The sequence below is a fragment of the Humulus lupulus genome, chromosome 3 (assembly GCF_963169125.1).
Source record: "Humulus lupulus chromosome 3, drHumLupu1.1, whole genome shotgun sequence".
NCBI lineage: Eukaryota > Viridiplantae > Streptophyta > Magnoliopsida > Rosales > Cannabaceae > Humulus > Humulus lupulus.
In genome coordinates this window covers 162110232-162122555 of record NC_084795.1, presented here as the reverse complement: position 1 = coordinate 162122555, position 12324 = coordinate 162110232, and positions in this window count along the sequence as shown.

Here is a 12324-nt window from a genome sequence, read left to right as displayed (position 1 = left end):
CCTCCAATAAATAAAATATTAGTAACGAAAACTCTTTGATTCAATAATCATATTTATTAATCTCATGATTATTCCACTATAAATATGAGACTGAATACTTTAGAATTAAAGAAATATATTTACTGAGTACTTTATTGTAACCATAAAGTGTCCATTGATATAATCATTACATACAAATTAATCCTCTATTGATGATTCATAATTAAGTGGGAATAAAATTACCATTTTACCATTTTAATTATATCTTGATTCCTAATGTACCATTGACTTTACTAGTGAAGGTTAATTCATAATCTGATTATGAATTTGACATAAATAACCTTTTCAGTTCCAAAAGCCAACCAAATAGGAAATCATTATTCAATCTATAAGAAAGTATAGATTCCATGTCTGTTAGGCTATGTCCCCAACCATATACATCATTGAGTCCCTAAAACAATAGTTCTTAGCCTGATCATTATGACAAACCTTAATGCATGAATCAAAGGATCAAATGACATATATAGGAGTTCATAGTAACTTCAGGATTAAGATAAGTTTGTATATGATCATCTGTTGATGTGTTTTACAATACTACAAAACTGTATTTAAACAAGTATTATTAAATCACATTTGTTCCAGTTCTACATACTTTCAACATGTAAAGTACCTCCACTAAAGTATCATACTATACTAGTAACCCAGGTCTAAGTCACATGTATTCTTAATACTAGTGGACCGTACTAGCAGTAATTAATCTAAAGATTCCATAACTTTATTTTATTGTGAACTTTTTAAGTTCATTCTCTCAATCTCGATCCTTTCATACCAATTTGAGATTGAGACCACATAGATGAACTTGAAAATTTTCTGATATCTCCTTAATGTTATTATAACACACTGGATAGCCAAGACCGCTACACTGTGTATTTATAAAGGTGCAGGACTTGCTAATCAAGTCATTTAGTTAAAAACGTGTCACTAAAACCATTAATGAGCTAGGGTTAAAAGTTTTGGTCTCAAAAGATACATTTCATATAATTAAACATTTTACACAAGGGATCCCAAAACAAACAGTGTTTAAAAGTTAGTTTACAAAATTTCCAGTGTACTAACAAGCACTAGCCACTCTAAGGGCAAAACAGACATTCATGGTTCTCCTGTTCCTGTCTCCTCCTCAACCGTGGCGGCCGAGCAGATGATCATGTACATTCTGCCCTTAGAGCTCTCCGAATCAGGGCTGATCAAGCTTGCCCTTGCCTTTACCTGCACCACGAAGCACCCATGACCCAAGGCCAAACAAGAAAACATAACATTGTAGTACAAACAATGATATCAACTGAATAATCCTTAAAGCATGTTCACACACTTAGCATACCACACTAATTACATAATCCATAGACATAAGCAAAGAATCAACAAACCAACACTTAGCTATTCAGCATGAAAAATCCACCAATCAATAATAATAATCAAATCACATGACAATCAGGGTCGACACCCTTAGGTCACACCCTCTGAATACCCCACTGACTCCAGTTTGCTTAAACCGAACTCAGTGCATAACAAGTTGTCCTTAGCTACCAGTGGTCGAGCCGCGCCCTGTGCGCCAATCTAAACTCCGACACTCTTAGGCCGTTTTTTTTTTATTCACATGGCATAATACCACCCTTCAATAAGCATACAAAATAGGGAGCCCTTAGTCCCATTATCAGTTCACAACCGGGTGTAGTTTTCTTACCTTTAGTTTCCAAGTGTACTAGTTACGTGAGAAGTTTCCCGAGCCCCTAGCTTATACCTAGTCACAACCAAGATAAGGGATACCATTAATAATTGTAAAAGGGCTTCTAGATATGGTTCTAGTCTTCGGAACATCGAATTCCACCAAACACGGTAGTAGATTCGATCCCGAGCACCCTAGGTTAAATTCCCATGCTTAAAATCCCAATAACCCAAATTTCCTTAAGGGCCGCGGCTCAGGCTCCCTATGCCACGGCATGTCCCCAACCAGAGGCTCATCCTCGGCCAGAACTAGACACGGGCCGCGGGTCTACATTCCCCATGTCGCGGCCCGCCCTTCATCTTCAGCACTCATTAGCCTCAAAGGGCCGCGACGCTCCAAGAACTATGCTGCGGCCCGACCCCTTCGAACCCAGAAAAACCACCATTTTCAACTCTCAAACCTCACTCAAATCCATCCAAAACTATCCCAATTCCACAACTCAATTATCACAAGACTTCTAACATGATTCCAGCAACACAACCCAGCAAAAACTTAGCCTAGAAACGCACCAAAATCCCACTTCAATCTCTTAAACCCAAAAGCTTAAAAACATAAACACTAGTCAAGAAAACACTAAGATTCAGTCATTAAATCATAAATTCGAGCTTACCTTCTCTAATGAACCAACTCTCTAAGAAATTTCTGAGCTAACTTCCAAGTTCCAAGCTTCAATTTAGTCATTCAAAACCCATAAACACCTCAAAACTCAGCCATAACCATAGAATTTAACCACCATGCATAAAGCTTATGGCTTACCTTAATTCTTGATTGAATCATCAGCTAATCCCTGAGCTAATCTCCTAAATCACATCTCCAATTCTCTGAATTTCAGCCAAGTTCTTCTAGGTTCCTTGTGGTTTTCTTTGATAGAGAAAGAGAAGATGAAGGAAGGTCGGTTTAGCTATTTGTTCTATCGTTTTCTAAAGTTTTATCTATCTATCCTTAAGCAATTAAGTCAATCCCGAGGCTCGGGGTACTGGAAACGTCCCCGAGGGCAAAATAGTAAAATTCCCCAGTATTCCCACCTAAGCTTCCTAACCTCAAATATATCTCAAATTATTTATTTCCATAACCCGATAACCCAAATGACCATCTAATATCCGAAATACCCTTTGACTTGCCCTAAGTCAAGTATGAACCATTAATAAAGGATTAACGCTGTATGTAATGATTATATCAATGAACACTTTATTCTTTAATAAAGTATTCTGTAAATATATGTCTATAATTATCAAGATTTCAATTTAATATTTATAGTGGAGTAATCATAAGATTAATAAATATGATTATTTAATCAAAGAGCTTTGATTAATAATCTAATATTCATTGGAGCATGATATTATAAGTCCATAGATCCCCAAGATGGCTCTATCCACACCATATCGAGGTAAGAGTTGATACAAGGATAAAACTGTAATTTGAAAATTTGAGAAGAATTTTATTCTTCGGATGAAATATACAATTATATGATAATTGAGGTTGAATAATTAATTTGGAATTAATTATTAAATTTTCGAGAATGTGTTTATTGATTTAAATATATAATTTTGAAATATATATATAAATAATTTAATTATTTTATTTGAGTGGGAGAGAATAAAATTGGTAAGTGAAAATAGTTTTTGATTTATTGAATTTTAAGAAGATGATGATAATGATGACCATCAAATTGAATTTTGAATTTTGAATTCAAATTTTAAATTTTGAAATATGATTGTGATTTTTTCCTTAAAAAGATAATACCATATTTTGTGGAAGGATTGATTTTAATTAAATAAATAAATAAATGTAATATCCTTGAAAGGGAATACTGCTATAGACGCATTACACAGTCCAGAGATTGTGTCGTGCGTGTAGCAGTGTACTGATAAAGTATGAGTATTGTTTTTTATTCTATTTTTATTTATTTCATTAATAATTTGAAAATAGATATTTTCAAATTTGGTAAGTTAGATATTTACCTAAATCAATTCCTATCATCATTATGATACTATTATTATATTACTAATACTATTATTAGGAATAATTATGTAATATATAATCTATATATATTATATAATAACAAGTAGAAAACAAGAAAGACCAAATTCAGAAAAAGTTTCAGAATTTGTTAGACAATAAATTGTCATTATCTTCTTCTTTTATTCTAACCCTTCTCATACCACAACCCAAGTTCTCATGTGTTGAGATATACTTATGATTTCTAAATTACAAACTCATTTTCTCTATGTGCCCACACACATCTTGAGGTGTAGAGAACACTCTGGAAGATCATGGTTTGAGTACTCAAAGCATTGGATAGGAGGATCGATATATATATATATATATAAATATTTATACGAAAAGACTCAAGGACACTTGATAGGCTTCAAGAGGTAAATATTTATGCTCTTGAATATTTGCATACGTGTGCATATAATGTATATATAAGTATGTGTATATTTATATATCTGTTGCATGATTAATAATATTGTATATTAATGTTTCTGTCTGGAAGTTTTCTTGAACATATAAATTTTTTATATGAGAGATGGAAATTTTTTGTGTTAATAAATTGGGTCCACCACGCCATTTTCGATGTGCACTCTGATTGTTTTTCCAACAATCGGTACCAGAGCAGGTCATTGATCTCTGCATATTATTAATTGATGTGTGAGACTCTGTGCATTTTTATATTATATGTAATATATGTTTGAATGAATGGATGTTTGTATTCATGATGTAGATTCTTAAGGGTTGTTTATAATGGTGCTTTTGGGTTAATGAATTGTTCTTAAAATTTCCAAATGAAAAATGTAAGTCATTTTCGGGGCATAGGAATTTTGTAATTTTTCTTTCAAAATTCTGGACGAAATTCTGAGATGGTCCGAGCCCCGAGCCATGCCCCTGCACCTACGCACGCCTGCACCCAGCCATGCCCCTATTATCCCGTGGTTGCTCAATTGACTACCCCTGCCATCCCGTGCCTGCCCGCGCGCCCTTGCCAGCCCCTGTGCCCAGCCATACGCCCTTGCCAGCTCCAACACGAGCTGTGCAACCTCCACTGCCAGACCTCCCTACCGTCGCCCCACATTGGTACACACCTAGGGTCTATATCATACAAACCCTAATGTGTTGTTACCATAATTGTTTTAATTATCCATTTAATTAAAAATCTGAAATTGAATTAAAATAGTTTTACTTTGGAAATTTCTTTAATTGAAATAATATTGATTATTTTCCTTAATTAAAAATGTTTTAATTATTCACTTCCATAATTAAAATTGTTTTAATTAAAATATCAAAAATTAAAATTATTATGAATTTTAATTTATTAAAATTAAGTTGTTTGATTTATTTTTGAATTCAATTACCCAAATTCAAATTGGGCCTTGGGTGTTAAAGCCCAAAGATTAATTTTATTAAAAGTTTATTTAAAATAATTAAAAAGTTGTATAATTCAAAATGGATATGGAAAAAGGGTGGCATTGACTGAACAGAACTGCATCTCAAGGTTCAAGATCAAGGTGCTCTTTATCAGACCTTAGATAGTCTAGGTTACACTTTCATGTATTGTAATGACCCAACTATTTCTAAGACCTTGGACCATTAAAACTACTTGACATACCTACTACTTTGAAGAGAACATACATAAGAAATATTCGTAACTTTATTAAAAACTCCAAAGTAAATATTCGAAATACATAAATGTGCGGTATGGGATCCCATTGTTTTAAAATAAAACATAACTTTAAATTAAATGAAATGAAATTGTTTACAAAACTAAATGCGGAAAATACATAAAAACATAATTTAAAAGACTAAATATAACATCGTCTTCGAATCGTTCACGCAGTCTATTGAATCCCTTCATCCTTAATACACAAATCAAGCTGCCAAGAATCCTTCCGCCGCCATAACTATTTTCCTGCATACATAAAAATAAAGGAATGAGCCTAATGCCTAGCAAGGAAAATCTACTGTAGAGTCCAAGAACTTTACTTAGCTAGTTAGATAGTAGTAGTAGTAGTAGTAGTGGTAGTAGTAGTAGTAGTAGTAGTAGTAGTAGTAGTAGTAGTAGTAGTAGTAGTAGTAGTAGTAGTAGTAGTAGTAGTAGTAGTAGTAACTAGTAATAGTTATAGTATGTTTGTTAATGTGGATTTTGGTTCAAGCCGGGACTTAGTTGGACACTCGTAGCAACACTTGCAGATTTTATAAGTTTAACCTATAGTTTAAGAATATTAATTATAACATAAGGTTTGATTAATATAGCTGATTATGAAGATGATATTTATTATACAATAGGGTTTGGATAGAACCAATAAGATCATGACACTTGTCATGTGCATGTTTATCGAGAAATTAAGTATTTTTGAGGAGTAGTTTATTAAGAGTAATAATTGAAAACCCCAGAGTCTACCAGTAGCTTTGAAATCATTATAGGACTCAGTCAAAGTTGTTTACTCAATCAAAATTAGGCTGAAAAAGTGTAATTACGTGTATAATATTTCAGCGTATGCCGATATATCGCAACTCTAGGGGGCGATATATCGCCACTCGGGGAATACGAAAAACACGTAACTTTGCACGAACACCTCGACGAGCCTTGGGAACATAAGCCCAGGCAATATATCACCTACCATGGGCGATATATCGACTCTAGGGCAGGTTTTTCAAACAATTTTGAAACCAAGCTCATTTTATTCCATAACCTCTTGATAAGCCCAAAATCTTTTTGACCGAGTCTTAAGCCTCTGCTGAACGAATATTCAAATGTTTTTCAATTAAAAAGTCATTATTTTTATTCAAGCTAAAAGAAGATCTTTTCATTCTTGAACTCTATAAATAGGACCTAGTACCCAGCCATTTCTTTCATTCTTCAAGCTGAGTTCAGAGCCTTCAAGCTGCTAGGTTTACTTTAGAGTGTTAAACACTTGGGTTGGGGTTATAAGCTTTATCATTTTAATCTCATTAAACACTTGGGAAGTAAGGTTCATAGTGTGTATTTCGATTTCGAGGTGTAGTAAGGTCATAGTGCATTCAAAAGTATTCCTATTCCTAGTTCATTTTTGTATATTTCATTAGATTTTATAGTTTTCCTCTACTCAAGTCTTAACTTGCTATTTTCCATTCATGGTTAGGAAATTAAGTTCTTTGAACTTGAGGTTTCATTTCGGTAAGCTCCTCTTCTCGGTGGTTTAGATTCATTTCTTTTTCATCTTCTTCTTTTTAGAAATACTCACCTTCTCCTTAATGGTTTTTAGGAGTGTTCCAAAATCCCGTCCTTGTTCACACATCCCGGTTTTTGGTAAGGAAAATAGGATAGTTATTTGTAACGACCCAACTATTCTAGAATTTAGACCATTAATGACTACTATACTAATCTTAAGAAAACGTACATATGAAATAACCATAACTTTATTTAAAAACTGTAAAGTAAAGGTTAACTACATAAAAATTCATTTAGGATATGGGATCCCATTGTTTTGAAAACAAAATATAACTTAAATAAATTGGTTACAAAATTAACTGCGGAAAAAAATAATACATAGAAATCATAACTAAAAGACTTAAAAACTTCATCCTCGAATCGAACGCGCAATCCACCGATTCCATCCTACCTCAATACACATCCCCAAGCTGCCAAGAATCTTTCCGCCGCCATAACTATTTTCCTGCACATATAAACAAAAAGGAATGAGCCTAATGCCCAGCAAGGAAAATCTAACACATAAATCATATACATGAAATTCATATCAACATATACTAAAACATATCATAACATATGTCACATATACTATAATGGCCATTATTACTTGGGGTCCCATAAACTAAACAAGTCATATGCCCATTAGATTTGTGGGGCTTGCTGGCTAAGCAAGTCATATGCCCATAAATTTATTGGGGCTTGTTAGTTGTACAGGACATATACCCAAGTCTACAAACATACATATCACACAAATCAGGATATCATTTTTGGCAATTTTAGGCCTTTGCTCCGGGGGTTCGGGGGATGTTTCCGATGGATAGTTTTAGGAATTTGGGAGTCCCGAGAGTGTGGGATTGGTCCCGGGAAGTGGTTGTGAATTGATTAGTATTAAAGGATGATTCATGTGTGTTGTGACTAGGATATTGGAGAGGCTCGTGCTAGAGGACCGTGCTCGCGGCGTGAGTGTATGAGGAGGCTCGGAATACAGGTAAGAAAACTATAACACCCGTAGGATAGGGCGTGGGCCCACAGTGTGATTTCGGGGCACGGCCCTATATTGCATGATGAGATGATTGCCGGGCATGGCCCTATATTGCATTACATGTTAGGGTGTAGACTTAAATGTATTGATAATTGTTTGAATATTGTTTGATTTATGCTATATGTGATTATAGTGATATGAACGGCTATGGCCGAGGGCGGCAAGGCCGAGAACGGCAGCGGAGCCGGAAGTAACACCTAGCACATGGGATGCTTATGGTCAGGGTAGGACCCAGGGGATACGTGTGTTATCCCTACGGTGAGGACCGAGACCCCAGGCTTCGGTAAGGCTCTGGGGCGGCATGGCCGTGTTTGCTTAGTCTAATGGTTGACTTGTTTATTTGTGGATTATCTGTTATGAAAAACTGTATAAATTGCATATGTTATGTTCTGCATGAGTTTTCTTGCTGGGCTTCGGCTCACGGGTGCTCTGTGTTGCAGGTAAGGGAAATGACTGAGTCAACCAACCATGAGTACGGAGAGCGTGAAGCGACGCGTACATGTTTGGCCTGCCCGACTGCTTTGGTTGGGGATTTATTCGAAAATGGCTGTAATAATCTATGATTTTAGTACTGATCAACTGTAAACTTATTTCAAGAAGTAAAGAGTTTTCAAACCTCATTTTGGGATCCCAAATGTTTATTACTAGAAGTTTTTATTGAATCAACGCATTTTCAGAGGTTACAGCCTTAAATTTTAATTAGTCACACTTTCGTAAGAAAACCTCGGTTAGCGAGATCATTGCACACTGTTTTGTCTTAAAACTCACTTAGTAACGACTCTAAAGAAGTAGGGCGTTACAACTTGATATCAGAGCGAGCCAAGGTTTATTGGTTCTGGAGATCGACCGAACATGTACGCTCGCTGTCAGTGACAAGCTCGACTCAGGGTTGGTTGGTATGATTGATTGACATGTCTAAATATATGTTTGAATGCCCTGTTTGCCTGCTTATTTATATGGAGCATGAGGAATGAAATGACATATGCATGAGATACTGATAGGGCCTGGCCCTTGACTATTGCATGTTGAGATTGATGCATGCTGAATAATACTATTATGCATATGGATGAATATTGGCATAATGGTTCGCATATTGAGTGTATGTGGTTAATTTTCTGGATTAAATTCATATGTTATATCTGTATATTGGCTTGTATGAAGCATGATGAGTATGGATATACTTAGTGATGATAGAATCTGGTAGCTAAATGTATATCATTGTGGATTTGACCTAGTATATGCTTGTGTGTGCATTATACCTGTGGATATTTGGATTTAGTTGTGAGTTGGTTCAGGGTATGAACCTCTGAGTTCAGGAGTTTGGTCGGTTTTGACGGATGAACTCGAGTTGTTGGTTCCTAGAAGGGTTTGGGGACCTGATATTGTGTTGAAAGGGGATTCTAGATATAAGTTGGAGTTGAGATCTCCAGTTATCCTTGGAAGCAGCAGCAGCGAGTCACTAGTGTGTGAGTAGGCTGTAGAGTTTGTTAGTTGAGATGGGATAGAAGAACAGCGGATTTCTCTGGGGAAATAGCTGATTTCGATGTTTTAACAGTAAGGTTACCAGTGTTGGTCTACTGTGAGGTATGGACAGATAAGGGTATTACATGAAAGGTTTAAGGGGTGTTATCCTCGGGTTTTGAGGAGAGTTCGGGCTGACAAGGAATTATCAATAGATGGGCAGAGTTAATTCCACCCTTGGTTAAGAGGATGAGAGATCCTGATTAGAGGGTTGTGTTAATGTTGAGGCAGAGAGATACCCGGATTTGGTACTCGGGCTGAGGTACTGGCTTAATGGGTTGGAAAGAACCTAGATGATGAATGGTTAGAAGAGATTTTAAAGACATGATTAGAACCGTGGAGACGGGCAGACTTATAAGTTTGGTTTGGACTGTTAGGGTAACAACAGCATAGATCAATGGGTTTGGTGAATTGGATAATTCATTTTGGGAATTTATACTGACGGATGTATCCGGAAATGGTGGCGACCCATTTAAGGATGGAACTCTGGGATAGTCCAGGGCATTTGGGCCACTCTGATGTAAGGACTTATCGTCTGTATGTGGATGGCGGAGAGGGTCGTGTTGTTCGAGGAACTAATGGTTGATGTATACAGCATGAGTGCTGGAGCCGCATATGGTGGTACTTCCTTTTGATGGAATTAGTAAAGATAGATTTGTGATAATTGAGTTAAAGGAACCTCGGATAGTTCTATGGCTTCTGGTTTGCCAGAAAGGGGGAAAAGGTCTGATTGATAAGATGGTACTTTTATTAATAGATCGCAGCAAGGTTCGATTCTCAATTGTTGAGGTAGAAGGACCCCAGACAGTGCTTGGGCACATAATTTGAGATTTGAAGGAAGCTTGATTGCTAAGGTGGTTGTCGAGTTGGCGACAGGAACCAGGGAGGTTAGTTGGTATGCACATGAGGGAAAGGATGCCACCTGAGAGGAGGTCAGGTGAGGGCATGACTTCTACATAGAGTGACTCGATATGTTAGGATTGATTTCCCATGGTGAGGGAACGGAGAACTAGAATGCCTCGCTACATTCGTAGTTCGAGGCTGATTCCTCGAGGATGAGTGTTCAATTGAACGGTTATGCTTTGGTTACGTAACAAACTGGAAGGACTCGGTGTTGTGAATGCTCCGAGAGGGTGATGGACATAGAGAGGTGGCCTCAATGGTGCCATATGAGAGGATGAGGATGGTAATACTTATTGAGAATGAATTAGAAACTTTTGGCAGATGAATTGGGAAGCAAGTGATTATGAAACTCATAGTGAGAAAGTTAATCAGTTAAGGAATAACCATGGATTGTAAAGGATATCATCTGGTGAATGTTAGTGAGAATGAATGGCAACTGAGTTGACCAGTGGAAAAATTATTTGGGTATGTAAAGAAAGATTTGGGGGTACTTCAAAGTCGGACTACAGATAGGATTGGTATAAGGAACGATGTAAAAGATGGTTATGGCTGACAGAAAATCTATTGAAGCAATCGAAGGAATTTGACCTTGGATTAGCCAGAGTGTTATACTGCGGGGATTGTTAGCATCGTCGGGTTAGAGTGAAAAGTACAATGTTGGATACAAGATAGGACGATGTCTCCAAGAGCTGATCTATGACCTGGTTACTACCGGTTGGAAACCAAGGACAGAGACATTTCGTGAATTGTCTAGTCTACACCGGGTTGGGTGTGAGGAGTTGGTAACAAAGATTCTAGAATGGTTCAAGCTACAGCAGCACAGGTAAGTTCTTTACGCTGAAAATGCGTGAACGGTATGGGCAAGTCCCTTCAAGCTCACGAGCAGTGCATGTGGATTACTCCCAGACGGAAATGGTGAGCAATTGACTATGCTGAAGACGTTGTACCTAGAAGGCGGAGTCTCAGGTAAGGTTCTATGGAGTGTTAGTTGGGTGTCGTCAGGAGTTCTCAGATTAGAGCTACAAGAAGAAAGGACAGGTATGAGAAGATTTGATCTGAAGTCATAAAGAAGCTAATGAAGAACGTTTGAAGAACAGAAAGCCTCTCAGGATTGGTAAGCGCGTCATCTATTGCACAAGCACCTCCGAAGACAACTACATCAGAGATAAGGAGAACAGTAAAACTCGAGGTTAGACGGACTGAGTGGTGTCAAATCATAAAGAAATTCAGAAGATAAGGTAAGGTTGTTTAGTATCTGGTAATGCTGGAATATGTGTATGTTTTGATTAAGTAAAGAGTGATTACATAAAGGACCTGATCTATGGTAGGGTTATGGAAATGTGGGAGTGCATCACGATTGGGCACGCCCAGGAAATAAATTGACGCGAGAATGGATCGAGCCTTGCGGGAGATGAAAGAATGAACCTGGTTGATACACTTGGAACATTAAGTCGACTGTGGTGTATGGCATAAGGTACTTGAGTGTTGGGTATTAGTAAGAAGGTTAACGTTGAGACCCAGATGTGGGGAAAGGTAACAGACGGATGATCGGTGTCTGAAATCCTCGATTGAGTGAGGGGGAGATATAATTGGAGGCGGAACTCCTAGCTGGGAGGCATGTGTAAGTCAAGGAATAACGCCATAGATTGTAATGGAGGATACAAGGCAACGACTGAGATCGACGTAACGTTGGCAGGTATGATTAGCTGGTGAGTGTCACTAAGCGATGGAATACGAAGTGTCGGCTTTGGATGAAACAGGAAAGAACCCTGCTAGGGTGGTACACGTTGGGATACCAGGGTGGATGAAAGATCCAGTTAAATTTGGTTATCGAATGAGAATTCTGAATGGATATCATTCCACCTCCTTGGGTACGTCGTACCAGGAGGGTCGAGCGGGTGACAGAAT